This window comes from Phoenix dactylifera, chromosome 4, assembly GCF_051530095.1.
Source record: "Phoenix dactylifera cultivar Ajwa chromosome 4, Ajwa_hap1_PhDact_Kaust_v1.1, whole genome shotgun sequence".
Taxonomy (NCBI): domain Eukaryota; kingdom Viridiplantae; phylum Streptophyta; class Magnoliopsida; order Arecales; family Arecaceae; genus Phoenix; species Phoenix dactylifera.
In genome coordinates this window covers 15,398,461-15,417,489 of record NC_143193.1, presented here as the reverse complement: position 1 = coordinate 15,417,489, position 19,029 = coordinate 15,398,461, and positions in this window count along the sequence as shown.

The window sequence follows — 19,029 nt, the reverse complement described above, 5'->3', positions numbered from 1 at the left end:
TCCATGTGTAGTAGTTCTAGAGGTCTAGAGATAGAGACAATTTATGGATTTAAAGAAGTTTCTTGATTGTTTGCCATATTGACAAGCTTCACATATTTTATTCTTTTCAAACTTTAGTTTTGGCAAACCTATCACGGAATCTCTTTTAACTAATTTTGATATTGTGTCCATGCTTGCATAACCTAACTTACGGTGCCATAACCAACTAGCATCATTATCCTTAGTTTCATTAACAACTAAACATGGGTTATGTTTGGCAAAATCCTCAAGGTCTACAACATACACATTTCCACGTCTTATTCCTTTAAAAACTAAACTATTGTCATTTGAGTTGGTTATGATGCATAGTGATGGTTTGAACAAAACATCAAAACCTCTATCACACAATTGACCAATGCTAAGTAGATTATGCTTAAGACCATCAACATATCGAACATTATCAATAAAAGTTGAAGGGGTAATTTGTACTTTACCTATACCAATGATGTGACCTTAGCTATTGTCTCCAAATGTCACAGCACCTCCCTTCTTAGGCTCAAGGGTGAAGAATTGGTCATTGTCACCCATCATGTGTCTTGAGCAGCCACTATCCAAATACCAACAATTTTTGTCGACCTTGGCTGCAAGACACTCCTACACAAGCAAATCATATAATCTTAGGTACCCAAGTTTTCTTGGGTCCTTCATGGTTAGTAATGTTGGTTCCTTTTGGAACCCAAACCCTTTTAATTTTTCTTTTAGTTTTTCCTTTTCTATAATCACACACATTCGCTTTATGTCCTAATGTTCCACAGCAAAAGCATGTTATTTTCTTAGATTTACTTTCCCCTGCTTTAACAAAGAAATTACTAAGTAGTTTTTGCTTATTTTTAGGTTTATACCCTAAACCAGCTCTATTGAACATAGCTCGTTGACTATTGAGTATCATATTCAATTTTTCAGAACTATATGTAAATTTTTCAACCAAAGGTTTGTATTTTTCAAGTTCTTTAGTTAGTTTATGTTTTTCTGTTTTTAGAATGTTTAAGTCTTTTGTGAGATTATCTCTAATTGTTTGTTTATCGTTTTTAAGTTCTGAAATTTTCTTAGTCAGTTTTTCATTATCCTTAGTTAAGGTATTAGTTTTTTTAATCAACAATTGATTTCTTGTTTTAAGTTCTACATTTTCTTTAGTGATAAAGTCCTTATCCTTAACTAATTTATCGTATTTGTGGAGGTGAGATTGATTGGCTAGTTTTAGCTCTTTATTCTTAAGATTTATAGCCTTATATTCAACCATTAATTCATTGAATGCATCATACAATTCATCAAGGGTAAAATCTAGATGCGTTTCGGATGTTACCTCATTTTCATTTGCCATGAAGCAGAAATTGGCCTTTTCTTCTTGTTCCTCATCCGACGATGAAGATGATGTATCGGAGTCCGAAAGGGTGGAGACGAGGACTTTCTTTTTCTTGTGCTTGCTGGCCTTCTTGAGCAAAGGACAGTCCGCTCTGAAGTGTCCTGACTTCTTACATTCGTAGCATCTGATTCCCTCATTTTCCCTTTCTTTACCTTTGTCCTTGTGATAGGAACTTGAGGGGCCTCTCCTTTGATGAAAGGACTTCTTTCGGTTGATGAATTTTCTAAACTTGCGCACGAGAAGAGCCTCATCATCATCTCCCTCAAGATCTTCTTCTTCACTGCTGCTACTGTAAGATAAATCTTTGTTAGAAGAAGTAGATTTGAGAGCTATTACCTTTTTCTTGTGAGAGGATTCTTCTTCGCTGTGTTGTTTCATTGTGAGCTCGTGCGTCATAAGGGATCCAAGAAGCTCCTCAAGTAGAAGCTTGTTCAAGTCCTTGGCTTCTTGGATTGCCGTCACCTTGGCTTCCCATGACCTTGGTAGACAGCGAAGAATCTTCCTAACAAGCTCACTGTTAGTATAATTTTTGCCAAGGCTTTTTAGGCCATTGACAATGTCAGTAAATCTAGTGAACATGCAAGTGATTGTTTCATTAGAATCCATCTTAAATAATTCATACTTATGAACTAATATATTTATTTTGGATTCTTTGACTTGATTCGTGCCCTCGTGGGTCACTTCAAGTCTATCCCAAATCTCTTTTGTAGAATTGCAAGTAGAGACTCTATTGAATTCATTTCTATCTAATACACAGTAAAGCACATTCATTGCTTTGGCATTGAGTTGTGCCTTCCTAATGTCATTGTCAGCCCAATCCTTTTCAAGTTTGGGTACAGTGACACCCTCTACATAAATGGATGGGATGTATGGTCCATTTAGTATAATGGTCCACATCTCATAGTCTTGGGCTTGGATAAATATTCTCATCCTAGCCTTCCAATATGAGTAGTCGGATCCATTGAAGAATGGGGGTCTTTGGGTAGACTGGCCCTCAATGTGGGAAGATCCAAATGGGGTTGTCATTTTGATCTTTTACTCTCTAGGTAATAGAGTTCCTGCTCTGATACCACTTGTTGCCCAGATAGACAACCCAAGAGGGGGGGTGAATTGGGTTTTAAAATTATTATTGCAATTAAAATATTTGTGGATAACTAATTAATACTTTTTGCAAGTTAATTAATTAGATGCTATGTGCAGTGAATGAAATGAAAGTACAAGACAATAATGCAATCACAAACACAAGGATTTTATAGTGGTTCGGAGCTAACCCTTGCTCCTACGTCCACTCCCCAAGCCTCACTTGGGAATTCACTATAACCCCTCGGATTACAGCCGGTTGTTTTACAAGCTCACAACCTAACTTGTTGTTTTACGAGGTCACAACGAACTCGGTCGGTTTTTCCAGGCTCATCGACTAGAACCGTCCGATTGTTTTCCCGGGACCACAATCAAACCCTTACACGTTGGTTTCAACCTAGGCTCACCAACAACCTATACACCCTTGATTCAATCCCCTGATTGAATCAAGTAAGGACCAAATGGAAAGGAGGAACAAAGAGAAAAATACAGCTTCTAAGAAAGCAGATATTCAGCAACATGAACAATAGAGAAGTTAAGAGCCCTCAAACTATTTTATGATGATGTAGAGGAGGGCTTCTCGAACTTTGGGTCTCCTCTTGAACGTCTTGAAGATTTGAAGGGAGAAGGAAACTTCTTTAATGCTGGGAAGAGTAGGTTGAATGGAGTTAATGGCTCTCTTCCTTCTTTTTCGTTGAAATCTCTTTGGCAGATGAAGTTATTGTGTTTTCTTTGAAAGAAATGTTACTTCTCTACCTTGCTACAGTTCTCTGTGGCTAATTAAGCCATTCCCATCGGAAACTAGCCGTTAGACAAACTTTACTAGTCGTTCTGCACATTCTGCACATTCTGACAATGTGTCCGTTGGGATCGGAGTCGACTCGCGCGATCTGGAGTCGACTCGGCTGTAGCAGGAGTCGACTCATGCTTTTCTGGAGTCGGCTCGGCAACTGTTCCGGATTTGAATTAAAGTGAGCTTCTCGACTGGGAGTCGACTCGACTTAACCCGGAGTCGACTCGCCAAAACCTGGAGCTGACCTGGCATTTTTGGAGTCGGCTCATCCCATGGAATCCATAGAGCTATTCTTCGACTTGGCTCACTCGAGTCGACTCGAAAATTCTGGGAGTCGACTCGGCGCTCAGAGCCCGAACTCCCAATCTTCTGTCTTTTGGCTCGTGCAGTCTTGGAGTCGACTCGAACTGTTCTGGAGTCGACTCGGCTCTCAGTATCCGAAAAACAGTCTTCTGTCTTTTCGGAGTAGCGCTGCCTTGAAGTCGACTCGAACTGTCTTGGAGTCGACTCGCGTCTCAGAGACAACAATACTGTCTTCTGTCTTTTTGGGGTCGCGCTGTCTCGGAGTCGACTCGGGCTTTGCGGGAGTCAACTCGGCTCTCAGTGTCCGAAAGTTGCTCTCTGACTTTTGCCTTGTATAACACTGAGAGTCGACTCTCGCTTCCTTTGGAGTCGACCTGCCAACCATCGGAGTCGACTCGCGTTCCTCAGGAGTCGACTCGGCTCTCAGGGTCGAAAATTGCTCTCTGACTTTTTTGTCTGTAACTCCCTGGAGTCGACTCATACTACTCCGGAGTCGACTCGGTAAGCATCGGAGTCGACTCGCGCACTTCAGGAGTCGACTCACTGACAGGTTTTGAGTTGTACCTTTCTGTTCGTCTGTTTGTTCTCAGTCGGAGTCGACTCGTAATGCATAGGAGTCGACTCGAGCCTGTGCCAGTGCCTCTGATACGCTTGGAGTCGACTCGTAATATCCCGAAGTCGACTCGAGTCTCAGACTTTGGTTCATATAGGCTTCTTAACTTATCCAAATTGTCTTGAACCAAATCTAGAGACACTTGACCATAAATTTACTAAGATGTCACTGAAACACTAGATTGAATTCATTAGTAAACATAAGATATACTCAAATGCTTTGAGCTCATCAAAATCAAATAGGGTTATAATCAATCACTCCACACCCTAGATCATATGATGGGTTGATCACTACCCAGGTGTATGGGAAGGAAACTCTGAATTATGAAGAGGTGATTGGTGTTCTGCGATCTAATGAGCAAAGAGAGAAGATTTGCAAGGAAAGTTCTAACTTAGAGGTTCTTGCTGTTAATGAGAGGCAAGGAAGGCCTCGAAAAAGGGTTAGAGAGAAGTCCAAGGGCAGATCTTAGTCTCGGGGCAAGCAGAAGGCTTGGAAGTGCTACAAATATCATCAGATTGGTCACATAAGGAGAAATTTGATGGTGTGCGTGCATAGGGCTAAGCATGAATTTCAGAAAATTTTTATGCAGAAAGAATGGGTTAAACATTTTAACCCAAAACATGCTTGATATTTTAGATATTTTAACTCTGGTACCAGTCGAAGACAGTCTTCAACTGCACATCGCATGTGGCGCGGGCTCAATCCCAATACATAGGGTGACACCCGCGCGTGCCTATCAAAGCACTCATCATATGAGCCCCCGGATGGAGAGCCACGCTTCGTCACACGATCACGCGTGAGAGTTTCCGGAAATCGGATAGTCTCCACTAATCCTTTGCTTTGACACCAAATATCACAAATCCCTCAGATCTCGAGGATTGTGTAATTCAAATAAATATGCATAAATCACAACTTCTTGTGATTTGAAGATTGAGATCATATCTCAACCATAAAAGAGATCAGATCTCTTACCTTTAGAAGGGGGTTCCTTCAAGGATGCTTCACAGCCGCACAAGCGTCCGGCCTCGATGACTCGTCCACGCGAAACTCCGGAATGATCAGCTTCCCGGGGAGTGCTAGCTCGCAGGGAGGCAGAAGGTTGGCTGAAAGGGAGAAGGAAGAAGATGGACCTTCACAGCTCAAGAACTCCTTCTTGGGCTTTCACCTTCAGAACTACTCTCTCCTCTCACTCTCTTTCTCTGGTGCTCTTCATGTGTTGAGAAGAAGGAAGAGGGGTGGCCTATTTATAGGCCAAGAAGAAGGTGAGGTGTCCCTATGAGGTGTCCTGTGAGGTGTCCTGCCAGGACACATGTCACACATGCAAGGAAGAGAGATGTCCTGCTCCGCCACATGTCACGCATGCAAAGGGGTGAGGTGGCCTGGAGGGCGATGTCATGAATGACCTCATGAGGCAGATGAGGTCATGGATGACATCAGGAGGAGTGTGAGGTGTCCAGGCCCGCCACATATCACACATGCAAGCAAAAGAGGTGTCCTGCTCCGCCACGTATCACGCATGCAAGCAAAAGAGGTGCCCTGCTCCGCCACGTGTCACGCATGCAAAGGGGTGAGGTGGCCGGGATGTGGGACCCACATATAGTATGTGGGTCCCACCTAAGTAGGACATGGGTCCCACATATAGTATGTGGGTCCCACCTAGGCAGGACGTGGGTCCCACATACAGTATGTGGGTCCCACATAGGGAAGGAAGTCCTAGTCATAGTAGGATCATAATTGATTTTAATCCAATTTGACTCAAGCCAAATCTGATTTGATTGAGCAAATTAGACATTTTCACGAAACCAATTTTGGTGTCAATTACGGTTTTACCAATTTCAAATCATATTTGAATTTGGTCAAGCCCAATCTCTATTACTCAATCAAATTGAGTCTAATCAGTGATCTAATCACCAATTAACTTCTCCAAGCAATAATTGCTTAGGGCAATCAGTCAATCACATTAACTATTTTACCTCTAGACGATTCTCAATCATCAATCAGCCATTTGATCAATCCAGAAACTTCCAAGCGTGTGACCTCACAGGTTCGAACCTAAGCCGGTAGTACAAGAACACTTCCTGCACTAATCGAAGTAACCATCTAGCAATGGGACCCGACGACCGGATAGGCCGAATAGATGCAAAGCAACATTCCAGAACCTATGGACTATGGTTACTGCATAATTCATCCTCTTGACCAGAAAATGCCCAGGGTGGGTTCAGAGTCTGTCTACCCTGAAACGATCCATCCGAAAATATGTTTCAATTCAATAAGTCAAGTGATAGTGATTTGACTTTCCCTGGCCAGGGTACTACTTAATTGAAAACACAAGGCATTCACCCTTATTTCTAAGGGAGGTCAATCCTATCTTGATCTGCAACTGACTACCACAAGTACTTGACTGGACCCAGAAACCTTTCGTCGCTAGATTAGAAATCCAGGTAGTCCGGCACCAAAGTACAGTGAGTTGCTTGCAAGCCACCGGTTACAATCTCAGATCTAAAGGATACATATACCCATATCCACTCGGAACAACTCTTGACAAGAAAGAGTCCGTTAATTGGTCACGTTCAGTGAACGTACACTACCATTCACCTGTATACCATACTAGTATCTCTATACTCTTTGGTTTGGAAGACAACGAACAAATATGATACACAATGACCTACGCCCGATAATACTATCGTCCTATTAATAGTATATCATACGGTCATGAACATTTAAGGACCTGTGTGACAAAATCATATTTCATTACATAAAGCAGTCCTAAGGACTTCATCACATCGGAGTTTGTGAAGATGTTCTGGTGATGAATAAATACCATGTTATTTATAATTGATTCAAATACATTTACAATCAACAATTGATTGGATTTAGGACATAATTCCCAACAACTCTCACTTGAACTAAAGCCAATCAGTACAGTATCGTATACCCATCTTCAAGTAATGATGGTCAAACTCCTTTACACTGAGGGCCTTAGTGAAGGGGTCGGCTAAGTTATCCTTTCCGTCAATCTTTTGAAGATCAACGTCACCTCGTTCTACTATCTCACGAACCAGGTGATATCTGCGCAGAATGTGCTTGGTGCGCTGGTGAGCTCTTGGTTCCTTGGCCTGAGCGATGGCACCAGTGCTATCTGAATAGACAAGGACTGGTCCACTAAGGGAGGGTGCAACTCCGAGCTCAGCAATGAACTTCCGCAGCCACACAGCTTCCTTTGCCGCATCCGATGCCGCAATGTACTCCGCCTCGCACACAGAGTCCGCTATAGTAGTCTGCTTGGAACTCTTCCAACAGACAGCCCCACCATACAAGGTAAAAACATAACCAGACACAGACTTGCTATCATCACGGTCTAATTGAAAACTTGAATCGGTATAACCGACAAGTCTCAACTCAGTATCTCCATAAACAAGCCACTTATCCTTAGTATTTCTCAAATACTTGAGGATAGTCTTTACAACTTTCTAGTGGCTTTCTCCTGGGTCAGATTGGTACCTACTCACTACTCCTAGTGAATACGCCACATCTGGTCTAGTACAAGTCATAGCATACATAATAGATCCCACAGCAGAGGCATATGGAATTCTACTCATACGCTCTCTTTCTTGGGGAGTTGTGGGGCAATCTCCTTTAGAAAGAGTAATTCCATGACCTATCGGAAGATAGCCTTTCTTGGAATTTTTCATGCTGAAACGTTTCAGCACAGTATTTATGTACATGGATTGGGACAGACCGAGCAACCTCCTAGATCTATCTCTATAGATCTTCGTCCCAAGGATGTAGGATGCTTCTCCCAAATCCTTCATGGAGAATTGTGATGAAAGCCATATTTTTACTCCCTGTAGTGCAGCAATGTCATTCCCTATTAGGAGAATATCATCCACATACAGTACAAGAAATAAGACTACCGTACCATTAGCCCATTTGTATATGCAAGGTTCCTCTTTGTTCTTAACGAAGCCATAAGTTTTGATAACCCTGTCAAAACAAATGTTCCAACTCTGAGATGCCTGCTTTAGTCCATATATGGACTTTTGCAGCCTACACACCTTAGACTCATCTGCAGAAATAAAACTTTCAGGCTGTATCATATACACCTGTTCCTCTAAATCTCTATTTAGAAAAGCGGTTTTAACATCCATCTGCCAGATCTCAAAGTCCAGATGGGCCGCAATCGCAAGTATGATCCGAATAGATTTCAGCATTGCCACAGGCGAAAACATTTCGTAATAGTCAATACCATAACGCTGACGAAATTCCTGGGCAACCAGACGAGCTTTATAGGTTTTCACCTTTCCGTCTGCGCCTCTTTTCCGTTTGAAAATCCACTTACACCCTATGGGTTTAAATCCTTCGGGTGGGTCAACCAATGTCCATACATCATTGACCTTCATGGACTCCATTTCAGATTCCATGGCTCCAAGCCATTTATCAGAGTCAGACCTTTGCATAGCATCCATATAGGTGACGGGATCCTCATCGTTCTCATCGAGACCAATGGGATCATCGTCCCGGACAAGAAAACCATAGTATCTATCCGGTTGATGCGGTACTCTACCGGATCGCCTAACGGGTGCAACCTTAATGGGTTCTGAGTTTGATCCAATCAAATCAGACTCTAACGGTTCAGTTCTAGTTGTCTGATCCTCTACCTGTTGAACTTCATCAAGCTCAACCTTAGAGCTGTTCGTTCTTTCACCAAGAAATTTCTTCTCCAAGAAGACAGCTCTATTGCTGACGAACAACCTTTGTTCATTAACCTGGTAGAAATAATACCCTTTGGTTTCTTTTGGGTAGCCGACAAAAAGACATTCTTCCGACCTAGCTTCCAGTTTATCTGCTTTCAAACGACGGACGTAGGCTGGAGATCCCCAAACTTTAAGGTGAGAGAGTACAGGCTTTTGACTGGTCCATATCTCATATGGAGTTTTAGTCATAGATTTAATAGGAACTCTATTAAGAATATAACAAGCGGTGATGACCCAAAGATTGATTTAAAGATTGATTTTGATGATCACAAAACCTTGAAGTATAAATACTAATGTTTGTGTTGCAAGAAGAAAGATTATTTATTTTGCAAGGAACATAGCAAGTTGGAAGAATTCAAGAAGGCCTCCAAAGCTCTCAAGAAAAGTTGGAAGAAAGCCACACCTCATTGGCCCAAGATTCAAGTTCAAAGGCTTCAATCTAGAAGAGCAAGTTTTAAGAAAAATTCAAAGGAAAGGCACTCGAGTCGACTCCTACAGTTCCGAGTCGACTCCAAGAAGCAATAGACAGCCGGACAGAAAGATTCATCTCAGAACCTGTCAACGAGTCGACTCCTAAAGAGCGCGAGTCGACTCCGATGCTTGCCGAGTCGACTCTAGGGTAGTACGAGTCGACTCCAGGGAGTTACAGACAGAAAGACAGAGAAGTTATTTTGGACCCTGAGAGCCGAGTCGACTCCGGAGGAACTCGAGTCGACTCCGATGGTTGGCAGGTCGACTCCAAAGGAAGCGAGAGTCGACTCCCAGTGTGATACAAAGCAAAAGTCAGAGAGCAACTTTCGGACACTGAGAGCCGAGTCGACTCCCGCAAAGTCCGAGTCGACTCCAAGGCAGCGCTACCTCAAAAAGACAGAAGACTGCTTTTCGGATACTGAGAGCCAAGTCGACTCCGAAACAGTTCGAGTCGACTCCAGGACGGCACGAGTCAAAAGACAGAAGATCGGGAGTTCGGACTCTGAGCGCCGAGTCGACTCCCAGAATTTTCGAGTCGACTCGAGTAAGCAAACTTGAAAAATACATCTCAGGATTCCTTGGAACGAGTCGTCACCAAAAATGCCAGGTCAGCTCCGGGCATTGGGGAGTCGACTCCAGGTTGAGTCGAGTCGACTCCAAGTCGAGACAGCACTTTAATTCAAATCTGGAACAGTTGCCGAGCCGTCTCCAGAAAAGCACGAGTCGACTCCTGCAACAGGCGAATCGACTCCAGATCGCGCGAGTCGACTCCGATCCCAACGGAAACATTGTCAGGAGTTGCAGAATGTGCAGAACGGCTCTATTTTTGTCTCTAACGGCTAGATTTGTGTTTCCACTCCCTCTAAAGCTATAAAATCAAGAGGAGAGCTAGGGAAGAGGGTATGGAAGTGGGAGAGAACATTTAGGGAAAAGATTTCAAAGAGATTATACGAAAAATCTCCCATAAGCACAAAAGGGCCATTCAAAGTAAAATAGAGAGAAGAAGAGCATCCAAGTGAATCCCAAAGCTTCCTCTCCATCCGTGTGCTGCCTCGGTGATCCTCTACTTCGTGCAAAATCAGAAGAGGGTTAAGTAAAGAAGAAGCCGAGTTCCTCCATCTACAAATTTGTTTGAGGGCTTCTTCGCTTTACTTTACTTGTTTATATTTGCTATATTCGCTTATTTGAGAAGCTTGTACTTGATTTAAACTCTTGCTCTAAATATCTTGTAACTTGATTCAATCAAGGGATTGAATCAAGGGGTTAAGGTTTGTTGGTGAGCCAAAGGGAAAAACCAACGTTGTAAGGTTGTGGTTGGTGAGCCTTTGGGAAAACCAACTGGGTTTGATTGTGAACCCGGGAAAACAATCGGTTGGTTCTAGTCGGTGAGCCTGTGAAAACCGACCGAGTTCGTTGTGATCTCGCAAAACAACAAGTTGGGTTGTGAGCTTGTAAAACAACCGGCTGTAATCTGAAGGATTATAGTGAAATTCCCAAGAGGTCTTGGGGAGTGGATGTAGGTGCTGGGGTGCACCGAACCACTATATGTTTGTTGTGTTTGTGATGCTTTTTGTCATTGTCTCACTTACTCAGTTAGATAAATTGCTTGCTTAACTCTCTTCCGCACATCCTTTAGTTGCAAGCATATTCAATTACTTAATCAAGTCTCATACAATACATCAAACTGTTGCTAAGTTTAAATTCCACTGTGCATCTATACAACTTAGCATAATTAATCAAAAAATTTTAGAAGTAGTATAAAAGTTTTTAAAAGACCCAATTCACCCCCCCTCTTGGGTTGTATCTACTGGGCAACAAGTGGTATCAGAGCAGGTGCTCTAAGATTAATTATTGATCTCACGATCAAGAGCCAAAGATCATGACAACTCAAATAGATAGTTTTCTAGGAGAGGGACAATTAATTGATACACCTCCACTATTTAATGGCATAAACTACAGACATTGGAAAGCACGCATGCGCATTTTCATTCAAGCACATAATTATGATTTATGGAGTATCATAGTCAATGGTCCACACACAAGCACTAATTATGATGAGAAAATGGCTCAACAAAATTCAAAAGCCATGAACCTATTATATTGTGCATTAGATAGGAATGAGTTTAATTGCATATCTTCTTGCATAACTGCTAAAGACATATGGAATATGCTAGAGGCTAAACATGAAAGCACTGACATTTTTAGTGAATCTGAAATTAGCTCTAAAGAAAAAGAGAGGCAAGGTGATATTGAAAACCTATGCCTTGTGGCACGCAAGGACGAGGTATGTATTGAAATGCAAAGTGTCTCCTCTTCTGAATATGAAGTATATGATAAACTTGAAAATGATTTTACACTTGATGAGTTACATGATGCATTTCTTGATCTAATGAAAGAACATAAGAAACTCATTTGTAAAAACAAGAACCTGAAGAATGAAAAGAAAATCCTAGTAAATGAAAAACTGAAACTGTCTAATAATTATGAAATCTTAATTAAGGAAAATAAAGAACTAAATCAGAAAAACCAACTTCTCACTGAAAGCCATGATAAACTTAAGAAAAATAATGAATTGCTTTCAGAAGATAACAAAAGATTAACTAAAGAAGTTGACAAATTAAAACCTGTTGTTGAAAGATTTACTTTGAGCTCTGAAAAGTTGAATCTAATGATAAATAATCAAAGAGCTGAATTTGATAATATTGGATTGGGATGTCAACCTTGGTACACCCAAAAATCTTTCAAGAATATGTTTGTTAAAACAGTTTCTAATCATTTTAAAATAGATTCTTATAATGCTGATAAACAGGAACAAAAGCTATGCAAAATCTCTTCTGTTCCTAAATCTGTACATTATAAATTTGATAAACCTAAAAGGCAAAAACAGAAAACTGAAGGTGTATCTACTACTCATGTTAAATCCATGTTTGTTAAATTTAATAAGAAGATGCAGAAATACACTTCTTGTAATCCTAAAATTTGCAAGCCTATGGACAAAATAGCTATTAAGAAAATATGGGTTCCAAAAGGAACAATAATAGCTAACCTGCAAGGACCCAAAAGAGCTTGGATTCCTAAGTTGAAAATCTAAATATTTTCTGCAGGTGTGTCTAGCACTCAAGGCTCCAACAAAAGATGTTAATTTGGACATTGGGTGCTCTAGACATATATTAAAGAATGAAACTTAAAATATACTTAAGAAAAGTGACTAAAATGGAAGAAATAACGAAATTAGTAATTCTTGCATCCTCTCATACTGAAATTGTTTTATTAGTTGATTAAAACATAACTTGCAAGTATTAATCATTCTTTTCTTGTGATATAAGTGATATTTTTTGGTATGAAAAGAAAACATATCCAAATCACTCCATCTTTCTATATTATGCTTTACTTATAGATGGATAATTTGGTAAATCAATTCTCCTAAGAATAACTCTATGAATTCTCTATATGCTTGATTGAGAGTTTTTATCCATGGCATTATTGTTCATTGATCATAGATATGAAAATGTGTACTTGGTATATCTTTGAATATATGCATTATAAATACTAAGATCAAAGAATTCTTTTTGGCACATAAAATTAACTTATGCTAGTATAGACCTAATCTCAAAAGATCTTGTCATTGGTTTACTTAGATTATCTTCTGCAAGGTCAAAGTTTGCTATGCATGTTAACTAAGGAAACAAACAAGAATTAATTCTAAAATCTAAAGATGTTGTTTCCATCACTAAGTTTTCACAAGCTTACATTGGATTTGTTCTTGGCAAGTAAAATTGAAGTATTTTCTGCATTTGCTAAATCTTGTAAAAGGGAACAAATGAAAAAGGTTTGCAAACTATGAAAGTAAAAGAAGTATCATGGCATAGTCTTGAAAATCAATTTCTTATTAAGTTGTGCACAGAAAATAATATTGAATACAATTGTTTCTGCACCAAGAACACCATAAGTAAAATAGGATCAATAGAATCCTTGAAGAAATGAAGAAGGCAATGTTGTATGATAGTCATCTACTTAAATGATTTGTTAAAAGCTATCATCATTGCTTGTCATATATATGGTTTCTATTAGGTCTATTATTGATGAAAACTCCATTTGATCTTCTGAAAAATAGAAAATGATCTATTGCATATCTTTCATATTTTTCAGTAGCTTATGATATGCTTGATATGGTCTTTTGAAAATAATGCCAAATCTGATAAAGATATTTCTATCCTTGGATATCATTCATCAAGCAATGCGTATAGAATATTCAATGAAAAGATTCTAGTTGAAGAAATATCAATTCAGTTTATTCTTTATGAGACTAATGATTTATTATCAAAATACTAAAATCAAATTATATATGTATATGGTTAATCTTTTACCTATAACAATCTGAAAACTTGTTAATGATCAGAACCAAATTGAGTTCTTCAGAAATGCACTTAATGAAGAAAAATTGATAACTACTAAACGACTAAATCAAGAAAAGATGAAATAGATCTTGATGAAATTCTTGCATGATTAGAAGTAAAGATCACCATTGTCATTTGCTTGCTTATGAGCTTTATATTCTGTCAAATGAATGTGTAGAATACACTCCTATGTGGTTATTTCATTAAAAAAATCTATGTAAAATAACCACCTTATTTGAAAACATTCATTACAAATATGATAAAGCAATTTGTGATTTGGAACAAGCATCAAAAGCATGATAGAATAATTATTTTATCATATACCTGATAGACCAGATTATGTGATCATTATGTGCCTTTGTGCAAGACTTCAATCTAACTCTAATGAATCATAATTTATTGATAACAAATGAATCATAATCTGAATTTTGATAGAAACAATTGTTTAAGGCAATTTGATCAAAACTTAGCTAGCATGCCTTATTGATAATTATCTTAAGCAAATAGAATCTAAGCTAAATTGATATTGAAAATAAGAAATTGATTTGATCTTGATAAATCTTTCTATTGTCTCACATGCTTGTCCTTGAACCTTCTTGGTTAATGAAACTATCTCTTAAGTTCAAGTGACATGTGTTTGCTTATATTTAGGCAATCTCTTGAGTAAAGTGACTCAACATTCAATTGTTGTCATATCTTATGATTGAGTCACCCAGTTAAGAAATATGCTCTATGAATGTTTTGTATCTTGAAGAAACTAATGACTTTCTTTCAAGAAAGAAAAGGAGCTTGTTAATAATGCAGGATCCTTGAGCAAGAAAATGAGAGATTTCTACTTGAAGGATATCTCCATGTAAGATACAATAAACATTCACATGCAAACAAAAGAGAGGACCTTCATCAGCCAAAAGTTCATACATAAGAAATCTAGTAGGTATTTAACTGAAGAATGTAGAATGAATTGGTAATTCTAGATACCTCTCTCATAAATTAATTGAGCAAAGTCAATAACTTAAATCTTATTATGGCATGATTAAGATCTTTAATTATTAATTTTTGATATCATGTCTATATATATATATTGATTGACTTATACTTTTAGAAATTGTTTCATGGTTTGCCCAAACTAAAATATATCTTTGCCTATGTCATAACCATGAAATACACAAGTTTATGCTTAAAATTTTGATTTAAAATAACTTGTGAGAAATTATGAATCCATGAGCTTAATGAAAATGTTGTTTGCATGATATACATCTATATGATACATAAGATTACTTCTTTATTCTGCTCTTTTATGTAAATTACTTGAGAATAACAAAAAGAGAGAGAGATAAAGAAAAGAAAATGGATATTATTCAAGAGAAGGCAAGTACTCCAATCTTAAGCAAAAGCAAAAACAAGCATAATATATTCGGCACATTTGTGATACTTGTGTGAGCATTCTTTTGGAAGGGATAAAATTCGTAATTAATTACACTTAAATAGAGAGAGTTTCAAGTGAACATTTTAACCTTTCTATATTGCTCATCATAGGGATGGTGCCAATGGAGAGGCTAGTGGTAGTACCCGGCACTATTTGACCCAACTATTCGGTGTAGGGCATATTAGGGACGGCACAAGAGGGAGGCTAGTGGTAGTACCTCGTGCCCCTTCCAACTCCACCGGATAGGGAGCAAATAGAGTATAGAGCACAAGAAAGTAAAAATGAATGACAAAGTAAATGAAAGTATAAGAAGAATCAAGTCAAGCTTTAATCACTTGGAAACACACCTTAAGAATGAAATCAGTGCAAGATTATATTTAAATAAAGGGAGTTTATTTGAAAAGAATTGATTTTGGTCCTTGACATGCTTATTCTTAATATTTCAATGCATGACTTAACACATAATCTATTTTGCATATGGCATGATGTCTTGAATTATGGGTTCTCAATATTTTGTAATGCTACATGCTTGGATAAGTTGATTGGAATATGTCTTAACTTTGCTCACAAATTTTTGCTTCACCCTTGCCTCAAACTAACTTGTGTTCCAATGCTTGAATGTTTGAAATACTACATAAAGTTTTTAAGTAATATTAAGAAGAAATTTCAGTTTTATCATTCACGATTATCTTTGGAAGTTAAATAGATTTACAAAAAGAAGAAGAGAAGGATACTTCTATTTAGGCAAAATGAATTGATCTTGATCTATCTTTCTGCTTGCCTAACTTTGATACATAATGTCCTAATACTTATTAAAATATCCTCCATTGTGTATCGAAACTCAATATTAAATATAAAGATTCTGAAAGTGCTCTAATGTTATTGAAATATGTGTTTTCAATCTTAGTGATTTAAGATGAGCTTCAATGTGAAAGATACATATCTCAAATTATGATTTGAAAGCCTCTATTGAAAATTCTTATGAAATTCAGAATTTGATTTTGTATAAAAGCTTAAACTCAATATGATTTCTAAATAAAAACTACTGTTTAAGAAAAATAGAATAATTCTGATGCCTTGATTGTTTGCCCCGATACGCATCTGAAACATATCATTTCTTATCTTTAAAGTGTACTAATATTGGTCTAAATGATGTGTCTTTCGATGATCTTGATTGCAAACAAATATTTTTAAATATATTATTTTATTTTGATATTGAAAAGATTTAGTGTGCTTCATGTATACATTGCTGAAAAACTATGATTAAGAAATTGAGTTCTATAGATATATATACCTCAATGATCATCTATATATTTTTCTCCTCTACATTCTTAAAGACTTCCATCAAAATATATATATAGAGTGAATGATCTTAAAGCTAGAAATATTTCAGCTCACTCAAATGATTCATAAAAGAAAGAAAATGTAAATGCTTTTGAAAGAAATTGAGCTTCAAATAAATCATTTTCTGATTAATATTTCTATACATTTTCTCTAAGATTAAGAGAAAGCATAACTTGTTCTTGAAAGATTAGAAAGAGTAATTGCTACAAATTTTGAATAACTCTAGATCACTCTACATTCTCGATATCATAGAATTTCAGTTCTATTCACGCTTATCATCAAAATCTGAAATTCAACAAAGAAAAGAATGATTAAAGAAGAATGCATCTTTTGAGGGGGAGCTTTAGATATTCAATCTAAATGCAAAAGGTTACATCCATTTGATGAATATCTTGAATGTTTTATGGATTGATTTTGATAAACCTCCTTGTGTTGCCATTGCTTGCCTTGAGTTGAATTCTATAAAGGTTGTCTTATCTCAAACCTTGAGTCTTATGAAAATATGCTGAAACTTATAGAAAATATATTTTCGAGATTGACAATTTTATTGAACATTATCTTCAAATTCTAAACTCTTAAATAGGAACGATCAATTAAGGGGGAGAAAGAAAATTTCAGAAGGAAAGATCATGTGGAACTTAATCGCATAAATCCATAACTAAAGGAGAGAGAAAGAATACTAAATGAAAAGTGATCCTAATACTCTCCAATATGTATCATCTGAAATTTAATCTGAAAATCTTTACGATACACCTTGAGGCTTGTTATTTGGTTAGTATATCTTATGCATCAATCATGAACCAAATTGCAATTCAAATAGTTGATCTTAAGAGCCTCTAATTTAATGAAAAAGGGGGAGAATAATGTGTTGAATTTTCTTGAGTATCTTTTAGAAAATCCATTTTGAAATTCACTAATGAGTCCTAATTGGCTTGCTCTTTAGAACTTCAATTTTGTGCCAATTCATACTCTTATGTATCAAATTGTGCTTATTTTCTAAAGGAATAAAAGAAAGTCTTTAAAAGAGCTCTAAGATGTATCAAAAATTGCATGAATCCATATTTTGGTATTTGTGCCCCAATGCTCTTATTATCATAAAAGAACTTTGAAGTCATTAAGAATTAATGATCCAACATGATGATATGTTTTTCAAGTATATAAGTTTTGATCTTATACTCTGAAAATTAATTAAATTACTCTCATGTTGATAAAATACTTAATATATTGGGCAAAAGTTCTTAAATGAACAAGCTTTCATACTTATTATTGAAGAGAGGTTAGATTTCCATTCGTGCTTTCTTTGAATATCATTCGTGGTACTTCTTGAATTAACTTAAGAAAGATTCCACCTACACTTGATTTGAAAACTATCTTTGGAATCACATTCGATGTGTTCTGCTCTGAAATTATCTTAATTGGCTCTGATCTATGCTCATTAATCTTATTCTAACGTTATTGCCTTGAGTTATATGATTCATATCCTTGCAATAATTTGACATGCAAATCAGAGTACAATAAGAAAAAGAAATATTTGAGTAATCTTATCTTTGTGCTTAATGTTTCACTATCTTTTTGATGTTGTCAAAAAGGGGGAGAAATATCTAAGTATATGCTCATAATGCTGATTATGTTAAGTTGATTAAATCTAAAGCATTATCATGAAGTATATTTTAAAGATATATATTTTCTACTTCAAACAACTTAGCTATGCATTACTTCTAGAACACAATATATTGCATATACTCCAAGTTTTGTCATCATCAAAAAGGGGGAGACTGATGACCCAAAGATTGATTTAAAGATTGATTTTGATGATCACAAAACCTTGAAGTATAAATACTAATGTTTGTGTTGCAAGAAGAAAGATTATTTATTTTGCAAGGAACATAGCAAGTTGGAAGAATTCAAGAAGGCCTCCAAAGCTCTCAAGAAAAGTTGGAAGAAAGCCACACCTCATTGGCCCAAGATTCAAGTTCAAAGGCTTCAATCTAGAAGAGCAAGTTTTAAGAAAAATTCAAAGGAAAGGCACTCGAGTCGACTCCTACAGTTCCGAGTCGACTCCAAGAAGCAACAGACAGCCGGACAGAAAGATTCATCTCAGAACCTATCAACGAGTCGACTCCTAAAGAGCGCGAGTCGACTCCGATGCTTGCCGAGTCGACTTTAGGGTAGTACGAGTCGACTCCAGGGAGTTACAGACAGAAAGACAGAGAAGTTATTTTGGACCCTGAGAGCCGAGTCGACTCCGGAGGAACTCGAGTCGACTCCGATGGTTGGCAGGTCGACTCCAAAGGAAGCGAGAGTCGACTCCCAGTGTGATACAAAGCAAAAGTCAGAGAGCAACTTTCGGACACTGAGAGCCGAGTCGACTCCCGCAAAGTCCGAGTCGACTCCAAGGCAGCGCTACCTCAAAAAGACAGAAGACTGCTTTTCGGATACTGAGAGC